Here is a 17,627-nt window from a genome sequence, read left to right as displayed (position 1 = left end):
GTAAAGTCTTTTTATGAAAGAAATTGAATTTATTTAATAATACGAGTATATTGGAATAGATATAATAAGTCAGAAAAACAAAAACTTATTGTTTCCTATGCAGGAGGATATAGCAACCTTCTATATGCTGAAAAACTGTCAATTGAAAATGAAACAAGTATATACAGCCGTAAGTTCAGCCAGGCCGAATTTTATGTACCCTCCACCTATAGATTGGGTAGACACTTCTACTAAAGACTGTCATCCAAAATCGAATTACTTGGGTTGCGGTAATACTGGCCGATGGCAAGGTATCGTAAAACTTCTTAGCATCGTCTTCTAAATTGTAAGTTAGTTCATCGGATGAAATTGACTCCTCCAACAGGCTCCGGAGGTCAAATCTGGGGATCGGTTTATATGGAGGCTTTATATAATTATGTACCGATATGGACCAATGTTGGCATGATTGTTAGTGGCCATATACTTTCATCTGGATCGGATGAAATTTGCTACTCCAAGGCTCAAATTTCCAAGGCTCCGGGGTGTCAAATCTGGGGATCCGTTTATGTATGTAATTATGGACCGTTATAGACCAATTTTTGCATGGTTGTTAGCTACCATATGATAACACCACCTACCATAGTTCAACCGGATCGGATGAAATTTACTTCTCTAAGAGGCTCCTCAAGCCAAATCTTGGGTTCGGTTTATATGGAAGCTATACGTAAAAGTGGTCTGATATGACCCATTTGTAACACCATCCGACCTACATCAATAATAACTATTTGTGCCAAGTCGATAGCTTGGTTCCTTCGGAATTTAGCGTGTTTTAAACAGACGGACGGACGGACGTCACTAAATCGATTTTACTTTGTGGGGTCTTAGACCAATATTTCGATGTGTTACAAACGGAATGAAAAAGTTTATATTTACCCCCATCCTATGTTGTAGGGTATAGACAATTTGTTCATGATGGATCCCAGGTAATTTGTCAATCGCTCAAGAAAACGGCTCGTCTCGATTAGTCGAAAGAAATGATCCAAAAGTACGATGGTGGTACTTCGAAACAGGTGTATGGCATCGTGACAGATGATGAATTGTGGACTAACGCGTATGAGTCCGAAAGTAAGCAGCAGTTTAATGCATAGGTGTTTCAAAGTGAGCCAAAGCCAATAAAACTTGCTCGCGAACAAAGCACTTCCAAGTAAATCTCCTCCTGAGTCGATCTAGTCTTTGATGTCCGTCCGTCTGTCCATGTATTTGTTGTTCGCAGGATTCCGGTCGCAATTATTAACAGGTTGTGATGAAATTTAGCACAGAGTGTTTTTAGCACAAGGACGAACGCTATTGAATTTCGAAATGATCAAATCAAATTTAGATATAACTACCGATTTCGATAAATGGGGTCACATTGAGGTCTGTGGAGTCGAGTCAATTTTGCTCGACTCCGGCTCCGACTCCAGAATTTCTTATTAGCCTCGACTCCGACTCCGGAGTCGACTCAAGGTAGTGTACCTATATCTCATTTTAACAGTACTCCAATTGTATTTTTAAGGTTCCAAAAATAGACCGATATAAGTATTCTCTTTTGCCATATGTGTTTATATGTCAAAAAGAACTTTAATTTTAAATGTTGATATGACTAGACGATAAACCTCAGCATTTTTGGAATGTAAAGAACTCTATATTTTAATTGCAGGCCAATAAATTAAAATACGACACAAGACTATATAGAGACCACATCAAAATATGGGTAGATAAAAACAATCTCAAAAATATGTATCTATATAAACACAAAATTTCAAAAAATAATTAGGCTTCCAGAAGTTTTAGAAGTAAAAATCCTGGTATTACTCTATATAGGCATTTTATAAAAAATAAATTTAGATAAAAAAACAAAATAATAATAAAATCAAAATGTCGGACTAATCATATAGAATGTTTAAATGTTAAAAAATGTAATGTATCGAATATATAAAACAAACATAAACTGCCAAAAATTGAGACGGGCGTAATTTTAAATAACAACTACCATACAACATATGACAGGAATACCTGGACAGTTACGAATATTCTTTCTATAGAAATAAAATGATGAAACGTCGATTTATAAATGGTCTATCAATTATAGACATTAATAATGTAAAGAATTTCTTGTGGCCATTAACTTAATGTAAAGAATTTCGAGTGGCTTTGATGAAACAAACAGCAGTGGTTTAATTTAAAATTTCAGCTTCCAAAGACATCGGGTGTATATTTCTCAAGTAATTATGTAGGGCTATCTCAAAATCTGGGCCGACGGGAAAATTCCGCATTTGTTTATGAATCTCAAATAACTCTAAATTCAAAATTTCTTATAAATCTTTTGAAAATTTTAGACTGGGAAAAATTTCTTTAAAAAATCGGAAGTTGGATTTAAATGTGTTGCTTTATCACAAAATTGTCCGGTATGACTTATCTTCGAACTCGAAATGCCTGCCAAAAATTCAGAACGTTAGGTTCTACTGTTTTATTGCCTTAAAATTGTACCATTATCAAGAGTATATATAGGGTCAAAAATCGATATTTTAATATGTTAACAAGTATATACGGCCGTAAGTTCAGCCACGCCGCATCTTATGTACCCTCCACCGAGGATTGCGTAGAAACTTCTACGAAAGACTGTCATCCACAATCGAATTAATTGGGTTGTGGTATCTTAAAACTGCTTAACATCATTTTCTAAATTGTGAGTTAGTCCATACGTGGTATATATTAGACAAAAAAGGTATGTATAGGTAAGTCTACAAATAATTACGAATCGATATGGACTTTTGCACGGTACGTAGAGAGTCAGAATTGAAATATGGGGGTCGCTTATATGGGGGCTATATAGAATTATGAACTTGATATGGGCCAATTTTTGTGTGATTGGGGATCGATTTATCTGAGGGCTATATATAACTATAGACCGATATGAACCTAGTTAGGCATGGTTGTTAACGGCCATATACCTGCACAATGTACCAAATTTCAACTAACTCGGATGAAATTTTCTCATTTAAGAGGCTACAAAACCAAATCTCGGGATCGGTTTATATGGGGGCTACATATGATTATGGACTGATATGGACCACTTTTGACATGGTTGTTAGAGACCATATACTAACACCATGTACCAAATTTCAGCCGGATCGGATGAAATTTGCTTCTCTTAGAGGCTCCGCCAGCCAAATCGGGGGATCGGTTTATATGGGGGCTATATATAATTATGGACCGATGTGGACCAATTTTTGCACGATTGTTAGAGACCATATACTAACACCATGTACCAAATTTCAGCCGGATCGGATGAAATTTGCTTCTCTTAGAGGCTCCGCAAGCCAAATCGGATCGGGATCGGTTTATATGGGGGCTATATATAATTATGGACCGGTGTGGACCAATTTTTGCATGATTGTTAGAGACCATATACTAACACCATGTACCAAATTTCGGCTGGATCGGATGAAATTTGGTACAGGACGATAGCGCCATTATTGAAGGCTCTAGCGTGATTACAAAAGACAGACGGACATACTTATATAGTCTTGGAATTTTTCCCTGATCAAGAATATATATACTTTATATAGTCAGAAATCGATATTTCGATGTGTTACAAACGGAATGACAAACTTATTATACCGCCATCACCATTCTATGGTGTTGGATATAAAAAAACTGCCTTAGATAAAATTACTAAATTTCAAAGATGTGGTCGTTTCGAGAAACACATGCAAGATCCTCATTTATTCTGTAGACCCTCAAAAATTGAATACATTTCATTTATGAAAATTAAAAGCCCGAATAAGAAAGCAAAAATTTGTCATAAATATTTATTCATTTATATGTCATACTAGCCAGAAGCATAACCAAACCAAAAAAACAACAAAAATATTTCTTAGAAAGGACATCTTTCAATCTCGTATGGTTTTGCTACAACTGTAAATATTGCACAATGTCCCCTTAAGAAATTACAATACAACAAGCACACACACACACAAACACCCACACAAATGATGAGTGTATGCAATATTTTTCGACAGGCATTAAGGACATCTATTTAGAGGCTTATGTAAGATCACACGTACACACTCTCAAACATAAGTACATCCCCCCTATCACATATGTAAACACTACATACGTTTACATATGTATTCCATGTCTGATGTTTATTTTGATATTAGAACCCAGCGGGAAATGGAAGGGACGTGGAATCGATGATGGAAGTGCTGCCCGGGTAGCTATAAGGCCTGGGCGCTGCATTACGTGTTCATTTCAAAATAACATTGGATTGGATTGGAGACCAAGGCCTTGCCTCTCGCTTCTATTCGTATGCCTTCTAGAGGTGATGTTGTCGATGCCATGTTATCAGGCCTTCATACTAAGTACAAAAATCATGCCTTCCAAAGAAGGCCCTCAAAAAGGCCTGGACAGGAAGGCATAAAAGAAAGCGTGTAAAAATAAATATTTTGAAGGCAAGGTTGTCTATGAACTGAACATTTGCCCTCATACCTTTTACGTTAGAATTTAATTTGACTTACTTTTCCTATACAGTTTATCTTATTTTTGTGATTTTAATATTTACCTCAAGTGTATTTTTATTTTTCTGCTCCATCGGGATTTGAACCGGGGTCCTCGTTATTGGTAGTCCTACACTCATCCACTGGCCTACGACACATTTATGTGATGTGGGCGCCAAAAGGTAAACTTAAGCTACACGTGAGGTCATTCCGCGTTCCCTTCTGTTGGAAGTGAACGTATAATGGGTATCGGATCTTTTATATGTTACAGAGAATGTCTTCTAGAAGGCCAAAGTTAGGAGTAACTAGACATAAGCAAATTATTAGCTTGGCAGCCAACAAAGAATGAGTATGGGATCATTGGTGGGTTCGAACAGATTCTACCATACACTGAAAAAAAAGCATACTTGGTTCCAAAGATTTTGTCTTTACTTTAAAAAATTTGGTATTGATTCCGAGCCAAAGAAGTGAAGAATACAAGTAAGGATACTTTTAAGACACAATTCTCTTTTAAATTTAGGTTTTGTGTACTTGCTTCTAGGAAGCAAATTTTAATTTTTCGCTTTCTCAGCTTTTTTTCTTCATATGCTAGCAAAGTCCTTTAAAAACGAGTTAACGGCAACTTTATTTTCCAAATTTAGACTCGACTTCCAGTAGAAATTATGCTATGTTTGAAGTAAAAAACTTCTTTAAAATAAAGTTTTGAAAAACATGTCCTATATTTGAACGATTTTTTACTTTGTAGTCAAGATGCAAAAAGACAACAAATTTAAAGACAATTTCATTAAATTTAAAGAATTTTTCTGAATTATTAAAGTCAAGTTGACCTTAGCCTATAAATTTTTTCTTTCATGTTAAGATACCCATTTTTAAGTCAAATCACTTAATTATAAGGACAATACGACGTCATTGAAAAGTTTATCGACTTTTGGACAAGGAAAATAACTTTATTTTAGAGAAATGCGTCTTCTATACTAAGCAAAATTTGTATTCGTATTTTAAAGACATGAAATCTTTGACCTCACAACAATATTTTTTTCAGTGTAGGCAAAGTTATAGATTTTTGTTATTATTAATTTAATTATTAATTATTTAGAAAGATTTAAGTTTATTTATTTAACCGCACTATAAAAATAAGTAAATACGACCGTAATGTCAGGCAGACCGAGTCTTATGGACCATCCACCATGTTTCGTAATACAGTAAGTTCTACTAAAGACAAGGTATCTTAAAACCTCTTAACATTGCCTTAATGTACATGGAGGTAGATTAAATACCTATATAAGCTAAATCAGTTCTTGATCGGTTAACATAAAATTTCCAATTTCGATTGGATCGTATGAAATATACCCCTGCAGAAGCGCAGGAAACCAAATATGGAAATTGCTTGGGCCGATAGCCTCTAGTTGCTAGTGCCCGTATAAATAAGTTTATTGTAATTTGTAAATAAATAATGGAAATTGCTTTTGCATCGTTGTTAGAGGCCAGTTACTAACACCACGTACCACATTTTAACTGGATCGAATGAATTTTTCACCTCCAGAAAGCGCAGGAAATAAAATCGGGGGATGGGTTTGGACTAATTTTTGCCTGGTTGTTACAGGCCACGTATCAAATTTCCACCGGATGTGATAAAATTGTCTCCTCCAAGAGGATCGTGGGCTACACCTAAATGGTCCGCAATACCATCCGACCTACATAAATAGTACACGGATGGAAAAGACTGTTTTTCATATGTTTGGCTATAAACATTATATGTTTGGAACACAAATTTTTAAACACAATATTTTTGAGTGCAAGCATATAATGTTCATAAACTAGCATAACATGTTTGGGACATATATGTTAATATGTTAGAACATATTATGTTTGGGACATAAAATGTTTGTAAATATAATATGCTTGGATGCAAACATATATTAATTTAGAAATAGCCTATAAACATATATGTGTTTAGTAGCTTGGAGCGCTATTTAACAGGGAGCGATATTGAATTAAGTTGGTGGTTGTTGCTTGTTATTACAAAATTAACATTTTATTTTCCCTTGGGCAATTGATCAGCTACTTCTTTGATCCTTACAAACTGTGTGGTGCGCTGTTCGAATGCCCGTCCGGCAAAAGGTAAAATTAAAATAAAACAAGTATATACGGCCGTAAGTTCGGCCAGGCCGAAGCTTATGTACCCTCCATCATGGATTGCGTAGAAACTTCTTCTAAACACTGCCATCCACAATCGAATTACTTAAGTTGCGGTAACGCTTGCCGATGGCAAGGTATCTTAAAACCTCCTAACACCATCTTCTAAATTGTATGTAAGTCCATACGTGGTATATATTAAATCAAAAAAGATCGATCCAATACGTATATAATTCAGTTTGAAAAAGTAGAAATAAAATTTTAACAAAATTTTCTATAGAAATAAAATTTTCACAAAATTTTCTATAGAAATGAAAATTTTGACAAAATTTTTTATAGAAAGAAAATTTTGACAAAAATTTCTACAGAAATAAAATTTAAAAAAAAATTTCTATAGAAATAAAATATTGGTAGATTATTTTTGGCTCGAGTGGCAACCATGATTACGAACCGAATAAAATTTGAACAAAATTTTCTATAGAAATAAAATTTTGACAAAATTTTCTATAGAAATAAAATTCTGACAATGATGACAATGATATTAGAACCGAATAAAATTTTAACAAAATTTTCTCTAGAAATAAAATTTTGACAAAATTTTCTATAGAAATAAAATTTTGGTAGATTATTTTTGGCTCTAGTGGCAACCATGATTATGAACCGATATGAACCAATTTTTGTGTGATTGGACCAATTTTGGTATGGTTGTTAGCGACCATATACTAACACCACGTTCCTAATTTGAACCGGATCGGATGAATTTTGCTCCTCCAAGAGGCTCCGGAGGTCAAATCTGGAGAACGTTTTATATGGGGGCTATATATAATTATGGACCGATATGGACCAATTCTGCCACGGTTGTTAAATATCATATACTAACACCATGTTCCAAATTACAACCGGATTGGATGAAATTTGCTTCTCTTGGAGACTTCGCAAGCCAAATCTAGGGATCGGTTTATATGGGGGCTATATATAATTATGAACCGATGTGGACCAATTTTTGCATGGTTGTTAGAGACCATATACCAATATAATGTACCAAATTTCAGGCGGATCGGATGAAATTTGCTTCTCTTTGAGGCTCCGCAACCCAAATCTGGGGATCGGTTTATATGGGCGCTATATATAATTATGGACCGATATGGACCAATTTTTGCATGGTTGTTAGAGACCATATACCAACACCATGTACCAAATTTCAGCCGGATCGGATGAAATATGCTTCTCTTAGAGGCTCCACAAACCACATCTGGGGATCGGTTTATATGGGGGCTATATATAATTAAGGACCGATATGGACCAATTTTTGCATGGTTGTTAGATACCATATACCAACATCATGTACCAAATTTCAGCCGGATCGGATGAAATTTTCTTCTCTTTGAGGCTCGGCAAGCCAAATCTGGGGATCGGTTTATATGGGGGCTATATATAATTATGGACCGATGAGAACCAATTTTTGCACGGGTGTTAGCGACCATATACCAACACCATGTACCAAATTTCAGCCGGATCGGATGAAATTTGCTTCTCTTTTAGACTCCGCAAGATAAATCTGGGGATCGGTTTATATGGGGGCTATATATAATTATGGACCGATGTGGACCAATTTTTCCATGGTTGTTAGAGAACATATACCAACACCATATACCAAATTTCAGCCGGATCGGATGAAATATGCTTCTTTTAGAGGCTCCACAAGCCAAATCTGAGGGTCCCTTTATATGGGGGCTATACGTAAAAGTGGACCGATATGGCCCATTTTCAATACCATCCGACCTACATCGATAACAACTACTTGTGCCAAGTTTCAAGTTGATAGCTTGTTTCGTTCGGAAGTTAGCGTGATTTCAACAGACGGACGGACGGACGGACATGCTTAGATCGACTCAGAATTTCACCACGACCCAGAATATATATACTTTATGGGGTCTTAGAGCAATATTTCTATGTGTTACAAACGGAATGACAAAGTTAATATACCCCCATCCTATGATGGAGGGTATAAAAATCATAAAATTGAATAATTTCTTCTACAATGTTTGTATTACAGAAAAAGGTGCTAAGAACTAAAAAATCTCGTGGAAGTGAGAAAGATGTGAGGGAATATGCAATTAGGCAGAAACAAAATGTTGAGCATTCAGGTCGAAAACCTATGTTGTTAGCACCTATATTACCTGTTTATTTTCATAATTCATTATGACTGTAAATATATAAATAAATAAATAAAATTTTGAGCACAATATTGTTGGGAGAATTTTTTTTAAGCATATAATATTTTTGGGTGCAAAATGCTTCCAAACATATTATATGTTCACAAAATAACATATTGTTTTTTGGAAGACAACATTATTGAATTTGGATGCAAAAATACAAAATGTTTGGATCTTAGACTACCCAAACATATATTGTTTAGACCAATATGCTTTCAAACATATAAATGTTTGGGCAATACCCAAAAATGTATATGCTTGAAGCAAAATATGTTTGGGAGTATATGTTACAGAAGCGATTTTTTGTGAGGGTGTAGCTACTTGTACAAAGTATCCCGTCGAACAGTGGGGTATTTGACCCCCAAACTGGTATTAATTCAAGGGATCAACCGATTTACATGAAATTTGGCAAAACGTTTGCTCTTGTTAATAGTAGTATCTCTGTCAATTTTCAAAGAGATCGTGTCAGGTATATATATAGCGCCCGTATATATAATCGTCCGATTTGAGTTTATATCGCATATTACTCAGCCAATTTTTTGAAATTTTGAACAAACTTTTTGTTGGAGTGGCAAGCACCCTCCCCATATGTACAGGGTGGCTGATATGTAATACAACAAGTGCTATACTTTTTAATTTTATTTTTCAAAAGCAAGGGAGAACAAACTATAGAAAAAAAAATTGAAAAAAGTTCATAATCTTAAATTAAAATCTATTTTATTTAAATTTAGTACACGAATCTTTGAAATGTTATAGTTATAGGACCTTAAAGTAAGGCCAATTTTACTTAATATAAAGAAGACAAAAAATGATTTAAGTGAATAATCTTTTAATTAACTGTGATATTGAACCCTTGTATTAAAGAGGCTAATACTTATTTGGAAAATAGGCTAATATTTATTTGGAAGATTTTGCATTTTTGGTTAAAAATTTGTTTGAATATAAGAAAACATTTGTTGCATTAAAATATATTTTACAATTTGGATTTTTATTCGAAATTTATTTATAGCTGTATACCTGTGTTGATATATCGCAAAACGTGAACGAAAACTCAATAAATGAGACCTATATCCTAGCTTTAAATTTACAGAGCCTAGATCTAGAGCTAGTTAGCTTCCAAAAAAGTGACTTTATATTAAAAAAACAATATCTCAGATTCAATAACGAAATCCTTAAAAAGATTAAAAAGATTTGAAGTCAAATAAATTTTTCTGTGTGTATGCTCTCACAACAACATTACAAAACTGTATTATAACAACAACAACTAATATAGAAGACAAAGAGAAATATCACGATCAAAACAAACGTATAATTACTTTATACACTGAAAAAAATATTGTCGTGAGGTCAAAGATTTCATGTCTTTAAAATACGAATACAAATTTTGCTTAGCATAGAAGACGCATTTCTCTACAATAAAGTTATTTTCCTTGTCCAAAAGTCGATAAACTTTTCAATGAAGTCGTATTGTCCTTATAATTAAGTGATTTGACTTAAAAATGGGTATCTTAACATGAAAGAAAAAATTTATAGGCTAAGGTCAACTTGACTTTAATAATTCAGAAAAATTCTTTAAATTTAATGAAATTGTCTTTGAATTTGTTGTCTTTTTGCATCTTGACTACAAAGCAAAAAATCGTTCAAATATAGGACATGTTTTTCAAAACTTTATTTTAAAGAAGTTTTTTACTTCAAACATAGCATAATTTCTACTGGAAGTCGAGTCTAAATTTGGAAAATAAAGTTGCCGTTAACTCGTTTTTAAAGGACATATGAAGAAAAAAAGCTGAGAAAGCGAAAAAGTAAAATTTGCTTCCTAGAAGCAAGTACACAAAACCTAAATTTAAAAGAGAATTGTGTCTTAAAAGTATCCTTACTTTTATTCTCCACTTCTTTGGCTCGGAATCAATAGCAAATTTTTTAAAGTAAAGACAAAATCTTTGGAACCGAGTATGCTTTTTTTTTCAGTGTACCAATGGAAAATATGTGGGTAAATTGATCTACAACTAACTATATGTCCAACTTAATCCCAAATATACGTAAATTTCAAGACATCGCCAGAAACGCTGTTTCGAATACAAAACTTCACTTTTCTACTGCTTTTTTTGTTCCTATGGTGGAGGGTATAAAAATATATTATATTTTAAATACACTGGAAGGCGGGGAGGGATACTAATTTCCAAATTTCTGGCAAATGGATGAGAATAGCGCATTACATGCTCTAAAACTAAAATCAAAAACTATATTTAACTATAAATCATCTTGCGAAATAACAGCAAATTCTAGTTTTGAGGCAAATCGGATTAAAACCGTGTCCTGTTAAAAATGTTGATACAAATGTTTGTTTGATGATTATACAAAAAAAAAACTGAATTTTCGTTCTTATAACAACAATATAGGTCCTTCTTTTTCCAATTCCCAAAGAAGGCACAGAATAATGTTTGCGGGCATTTTTTAGAAAGGAAGTGCAAGGCATTTTAGCATGCATGATAGGAGAAGGCATATGGGAAGGTGTTAAGGATCCCAAAATCATGGGTTAAGAAGGCATGATTTTTGCGGTACTTCGCAATTTTCCCGCTGGGAAGGTGATTTGAGTCTATGTGTGTGTGTATGTGTCGGTGTTTGTTGTATTTGTTGTTGTTGTGTTTTTCTCTCTTACTACTTACCCAGCGGGAAATGGAAGCGACGTGGAATCGATGATGGAAGTGCTGTTCGGGTAGCTATAAGGCCTGGGCGCTGGATTACGTGTTCATTTCAAAATAACATTGGATTGGATTGGAGACCAAAGCCTTGCCTCTCGCTTCTATTCGTATGCCTTCTAGAGGTGGTGTCGTCGATGCCATGTTATCAGGCCTTCATACTAAGTACAAAAATCATGCCTTACAAAGAAGGCCCTCAAAAAGGCCTGGAGAGGAAGGCATAAAAGAAAGCGTGTAAAAATAAATATTTTGAAGGCAAGGTTGTCTATGAACTGCACATTTGCCCTCATACCTTTTACGTTAGAATTTAATTTGACTTACTTTTCCTATACAGTTTATCTTATTTTTGTGATTTTAATATTTACCTCAAGTGTATTTTTATTTTTCTGCTCCGTCGGGATTTGAACCGGGGTCCTCGTTATTGGTAGTCCTACACTCATCCACTGGCCTACGACACATTTATGTGATGTGGGCGCCAAAAGGTAAACTTAAGCTACACGTGAGGTCATTCCGCGTTCCCTTCTGTTGGAAGTGAACGTATAATGAGTATCGGATCTTTTATATGTTACAGAGAATGTCTTCTAGAAGGCCAAAGTTAGGAGTAACTAGACATAAGCAAATTAATAGCTTGGCAGCCAACAAAGAATGAGTATGGGATCATTGGTGGGTTCGAACAGATTCTACCATAGGCAAAGTTATAGATTTTTGTTATTATTAATTTTATTGTTAATTATTTAGAAAGAATTATGTTTATTTATTTAACAGCACTATACAAATAAGTAAATACGACCGTAATGTCAGGCAGGCCGAGTCTTATGGACCATCCACCATGTATTACGAAGAAAGTTCTACTAAAGACAAGGTATCTTAAAACCTCTTAACATTGCCTTAATTTACATGGAGGTAGATGAAATACCTATATAAGCAAAATCAGTTCTTTATCGGTTAACATAAAATTTCCAATTCCGATTGGATCGTATGAAATATGCCCCTGCAGAAGCGCAGGAAATCAAATATGGAAATTGCTTAGGCCGATAGCCTCTAGTTGCTAGTGCCCGTATAAATAAGTTTATTGTAACATAATTTATAATTATAATAAATTAAATAATAAATAAATAATGGAAATTGCTTTTTATGGAGGCTACATATATTTTTTGACCGATATGGGCCACTTTTGCATCGTTGTTAGAGGCCAGTTACTAACACCACGTATCACATTTCAACTGGATCGAATGAATTTTTCACCTCCAGAAATAGCAGGAAATAAAATCGGGGGATCGCTTTGGACTAATTTTTGCCTCGTTGTTACAGGCCACGTATCAAATTTCCACCGGATGTGATAAAATTGTCTCCTCCAAGAGGATCGTGGGCTACACCTAAATGTGGTCCGATATAGCTCATTTGCAATACCATCCGACCTACATAAATGGTAGCTACTTGTACAAAGTATCCCGTCGCACAGTGGAGTATTTGACCCCCAAACTGGTATTAATTCAAGGGAACAAAACGTTTGCTCTAGTCAATAGTAGTATATCTGTCAATTTTCAAAGAGATCGTGTCAGGTATATAAATAGCGCCCGTATATCTAATCGTCCGATTTGAGTTTATATCCCATATTACTCAGCCAATTTTTTGAAATTTTGAACAAACATTTTTTTTGAGTGGCAAGCACTTTTTCTATGTTTAGTTCAAACCTGATCGGAGTTATATATACCTCCCCATATTGATATGTAATAAAAAAGTGCTATACTTTTTATTTTTTTTTTTTTTATACCCACCACCATAGGATGGGGGGTATATTAACTTTGTCATTCCGTTTGTAACACATCGAAATATTGCTCTAAGACCCCATAAAGTGTATATATTCTGGGTCGTGGTGAAATTCTGAGTCGATCTGAGCATGTCCGTCCGTCCGTCTGTTGAAATCACGCTAACTTCCGAACGAAACAAGCTATCGACTTGAAACTTGGCACAAGTAGTTGCTATTGATGTAGGTCGGATGGTATTGCAAATGGGCCATATCGGTCCACTTTTACGTATAGCCCCCATATAAACGGACCCCAATATTTGGCTTGCGAGGCCTCTAAGAGAAGCAAATTTCATCCGATCCGGCTGAAATTTGGTACATGGTGTTAGTATATGGTCTCTAACAACCATGCAAAAATTGGTCCACATCGGTCTATAATTATATATAACCCCCATATAAACCGATCCCCCGATTTGGCTTGCGACGCCCCTAAGAGAAGCAAATTTCATCCGATCCGGCTGAAATTTGGTACATGGTGTCAGTATATGGTCTCTAACAATCGTGTAAAAATTGGTCCACATCGGTCAATAATTATATATAGCCCCCATATAAACCGATCCCCCGATTTGGCTTGCGAGGCCTCTAAGAGAAGCAAATTTCATCCGATCTGGCTGAAATTTGGTACATGGTGTTAATATATGGTCTCTAACAACCATGCAAAAATTAGTCGACATCGGTCCATAATTATATATAGCCCCCATATAAACCGATCCCCCGATTTGGCTGGCGGAGCCTCTAAGAGAAGCAAATTTCATCCGATCCGGCTGAAATTTGGTACATGGTGTTAGTATATGGTCTCTAACAACCATGCAAAAATTGGTCCACATCGGTCCATAATTATATATAGCCTCCATATGAACCGATCCCCCGATTTGGCTTGCGAGGCCTCTAAGAGAAGCAAATTTCACTTAACTATACATAACTTTTTTGTCTAATATATACCATGTATGGACTAAATCACAATTTAGAAAACGATGTTAAGAAGTTTTAAGATACCACAACCCAAATAGTTCGATTGTGGATGACAGTCTTTCGTAGAAGTTTCTACGCAATCCATGGTGGTGGGTACATAAGATTCGGCCTGGCCGAACTTGCGGCCGTATACACTTGTTTTAATTTTATTTTTCAAAAGCAAGGGAGAACTAACTATAGTAACCATGTAGAGATAAAACTGCACATATACAAAAAAAATTGGAAAAAGTTCATAATCTTAAATTAAAATCTATTTTATTTAAATTTAGTACACGAATCTTTGAAATGTTCGCGCCTCTATCAAAGTTATAGGACCTTAAAGTAAGGCCAATTTCACTTAATATAAAGAAGAAAAAATGATTTAAGTGAATAATCTTTTAATTAACTGTGATATTGAACCCTTGTATTAAAAAAACTTCAAAATAGGCTAATACTTATTTGGAGAATTTTGCATTTTTGGTTAAAAATTTATTTGAAAACATGAAAATATTTGTTGCATTAAAATGTATTTTACAATTTGGATTTTTATTCGAAATTTATTTATATATAGCTGTATACCTGTGTTGATATATCGCAAAACGTGAACGAAAATTCAATAAATGAGACCTGTATCCTAGCTTTAAATTCACAGAGCCTAGATCTAGAGCTAGTTAGCTTCCAAAAAAGTGACTTTATATTAAAAAAACAATATCTCAGATTCAATAACGAAATCCTTAAGGAAAGGTCAAAAGATTTGATGTCAAATAAATTTTTCTGTGTGTATGCTCTCACAAAAACATTACAAAACTGTATTATAACAACAACAACTAATATAGAAGACAAATAGAAATATCACGATCAAAACAAACGTATAAAGTAAAACCAATGGAAAATATGTGGGTAAATTGATCTACAACTAACTATATGTCCAACTTAATCCAAAAAATACTCAAATTTTAAGACATCGCCAGAAACGCTGTTTCGAATACAAAACTTCACTTTTCTACTGCTTTTTTGTTCCTATGGTGGAGGGTATAAAGATATATTTTATTTTAAATACACTGGAAGGCGGGGAGGGATACTCATTTCCAAATTTCTGCCAAATGGATGAGAATAGCGCATTACATGCTCTAGAACTAAAATCAAGAACTATATCTAAATATAAATCATCTTGCGAAATAACAGCAAATTCTAGTTTTGATGCAAATCGGATTAAAACCGTGTCCTATTAAAAATGTTGATATAAATGTTTGTTTGATGATTATATAAAAAAAACTGAATTTTCGTTCTTATAACAACAATGTAGGGCCTTCTTTTTCCAATTCCAAAAGAAGGCACAGAATAATGTTTGCGGGCATTTTTTAGAAAGGAAGTGCAAGGCATTTTAGCATGCATGATAGGAGAAGGCATATGGGAAGGTGTTAAGGATCCCAAAATCATGGGTTAAGAAGGCATGATTTTTGCGGTACTTCGCAATTTTCCCGCTGGGTAGTTGTGGCTCTTACACATGTATGAGTTTTTATACACATGTATACATATATGAATAATAATAATGAACGAACAAAAGTTTGCCTTAATGTGTGTCAGGAAAATTATGTATATTTTACATTGCATATACAAAAATCATTTGTATTTACTTACACGTTATGACTACGTACCGAGTATGGGTATGTTTAAATAAGAGACTAACTGCTTTTAAGTGTGCCTGCAAGGAAAAATAAACATAGGGTGTACGGAAAATCCATTACAAAAACAAGTAAGTAAAGTAGAAAGTCGGGCGGAGCTGGCTATATCATACCCTAAACCACCCCTAATGAATTAGTAAACACCTACTGAACTAGGTGAAATTGAAATATTGATTCCATTATTAAAAACAAGTAAGTAAAATAGAAAGTCGGGCGGGGCCGATTATATCATACCCTAAACCGCCCCTACTGAATAAGTAAACATTGTTTATGAGGTATAGGTTTGGGAGATAAACCGCATTTCCATATTTAAGAACATGATTATGGGAGTTTTATCGTAATCTGGCGATACATATATATGGGAGCTATATCTAAATTTGCTCCCATCCAAATTCAATAGCGTTCGTCCTTGTAAAAAAATGCCATATACCAAATTTCTTTCAAACTCGGTTAATAAGTGCGACTGGAATACTGCGAACAACAAATACATCGACGGACGGACGGACACCAACCGCTAGATCGACTCAGGATTCTGAGTCGAACGGTATATGTTTTATATACAAAATCTCTTGGGTTAAATTAAAAAAAAAATAAATAAATAAAGTAGAAGTGAATTTATGATTTATCAGTCGATAGATATGTATTAGAAATATAGGAAATTTTGATTTTGATTAATTTCTAAATTTTTTCTATTTAGCTGTTGCGGTTTTACAAGGCAAATTAGTATATTTTGGCTATATTAGCAATTCGTAAGAACATAAATATCCGAACCGACTTCAATCAAATTTAGCACACATGACTCCTTGCCTAAAATTTCAAGCAAATTAATGAAAAACTCTGGCTTCTGGGGTCATATAAGTGAATATCGCGCAAAAGATATATATGGGAACTATATCTAAATGTGGACCGATTTTTCACAAACTCCCAACCAACAGGGTTCTATTCTGACCCAAAACAGAAACTTCCCAGCAAAAAAATTTTGAAGTTCTTCTAGAGGCACAACTTTAAAAGCACTTCCTAAAATGTCCTCCCAAAGATGTTCTTTATTTTAACTACACAGGAAATTCTTGTAATTAAATTTTTTACAACTCGCTGTTTTCATATTTTAAATGGGTAATTTTAACTTTTCTTGTATGAAACAGAGAAAAAACAGATTAAAAATTAATAAAATATAACAAATTATATAATTTTTTTCGATAAAAATGCTAAATTAATTCTAGAAAAATGGCAAATTTTTTAAAATATTTTGGGTCAAACGTTTCAGACAAGTGTAGAATACATTAAAATTTATAAAAAAATATAAAAAATTATTTATTTGGCAAAATAATACAAAATTTTTTAATTCACATCCGAAATTGTGACGAAATTTAACTACACAGGAAGTTCTTTTAATTCAATTTTTTATAACTTGTTTTTTTTTTTCATATTATTAATGGGTAATTTTAACATTTTTTTGTTTCAAATAGACAGAGTAAGAATTAATAAAATTGAACAAATTAGTCAAATTTTGTCGATAAAAATGCTAAATCGATTCTAGAAAATTTGCAAATTTTTGGAAATATTTGAGGTCACACGTTTCAGACAAACGTTAGAGTGCATTGAAAATCGTTAAA

This window comes from Haematobia irritans, chromosome 2 (assembly GCF_050003625.1).
Source record: "Haematobia irritans isolate KBUSLIRL chromosome 2, ASM5000362v1, whole genome shotgun sequence".
NCBI lineage: Eukaryota > Metazoa > Arthropoda > Insecta > Diptera > Muscidae > Haematobia > Haematobia irritans.
Note: the sequence above shows the minus strand (reverse complement) of the source record.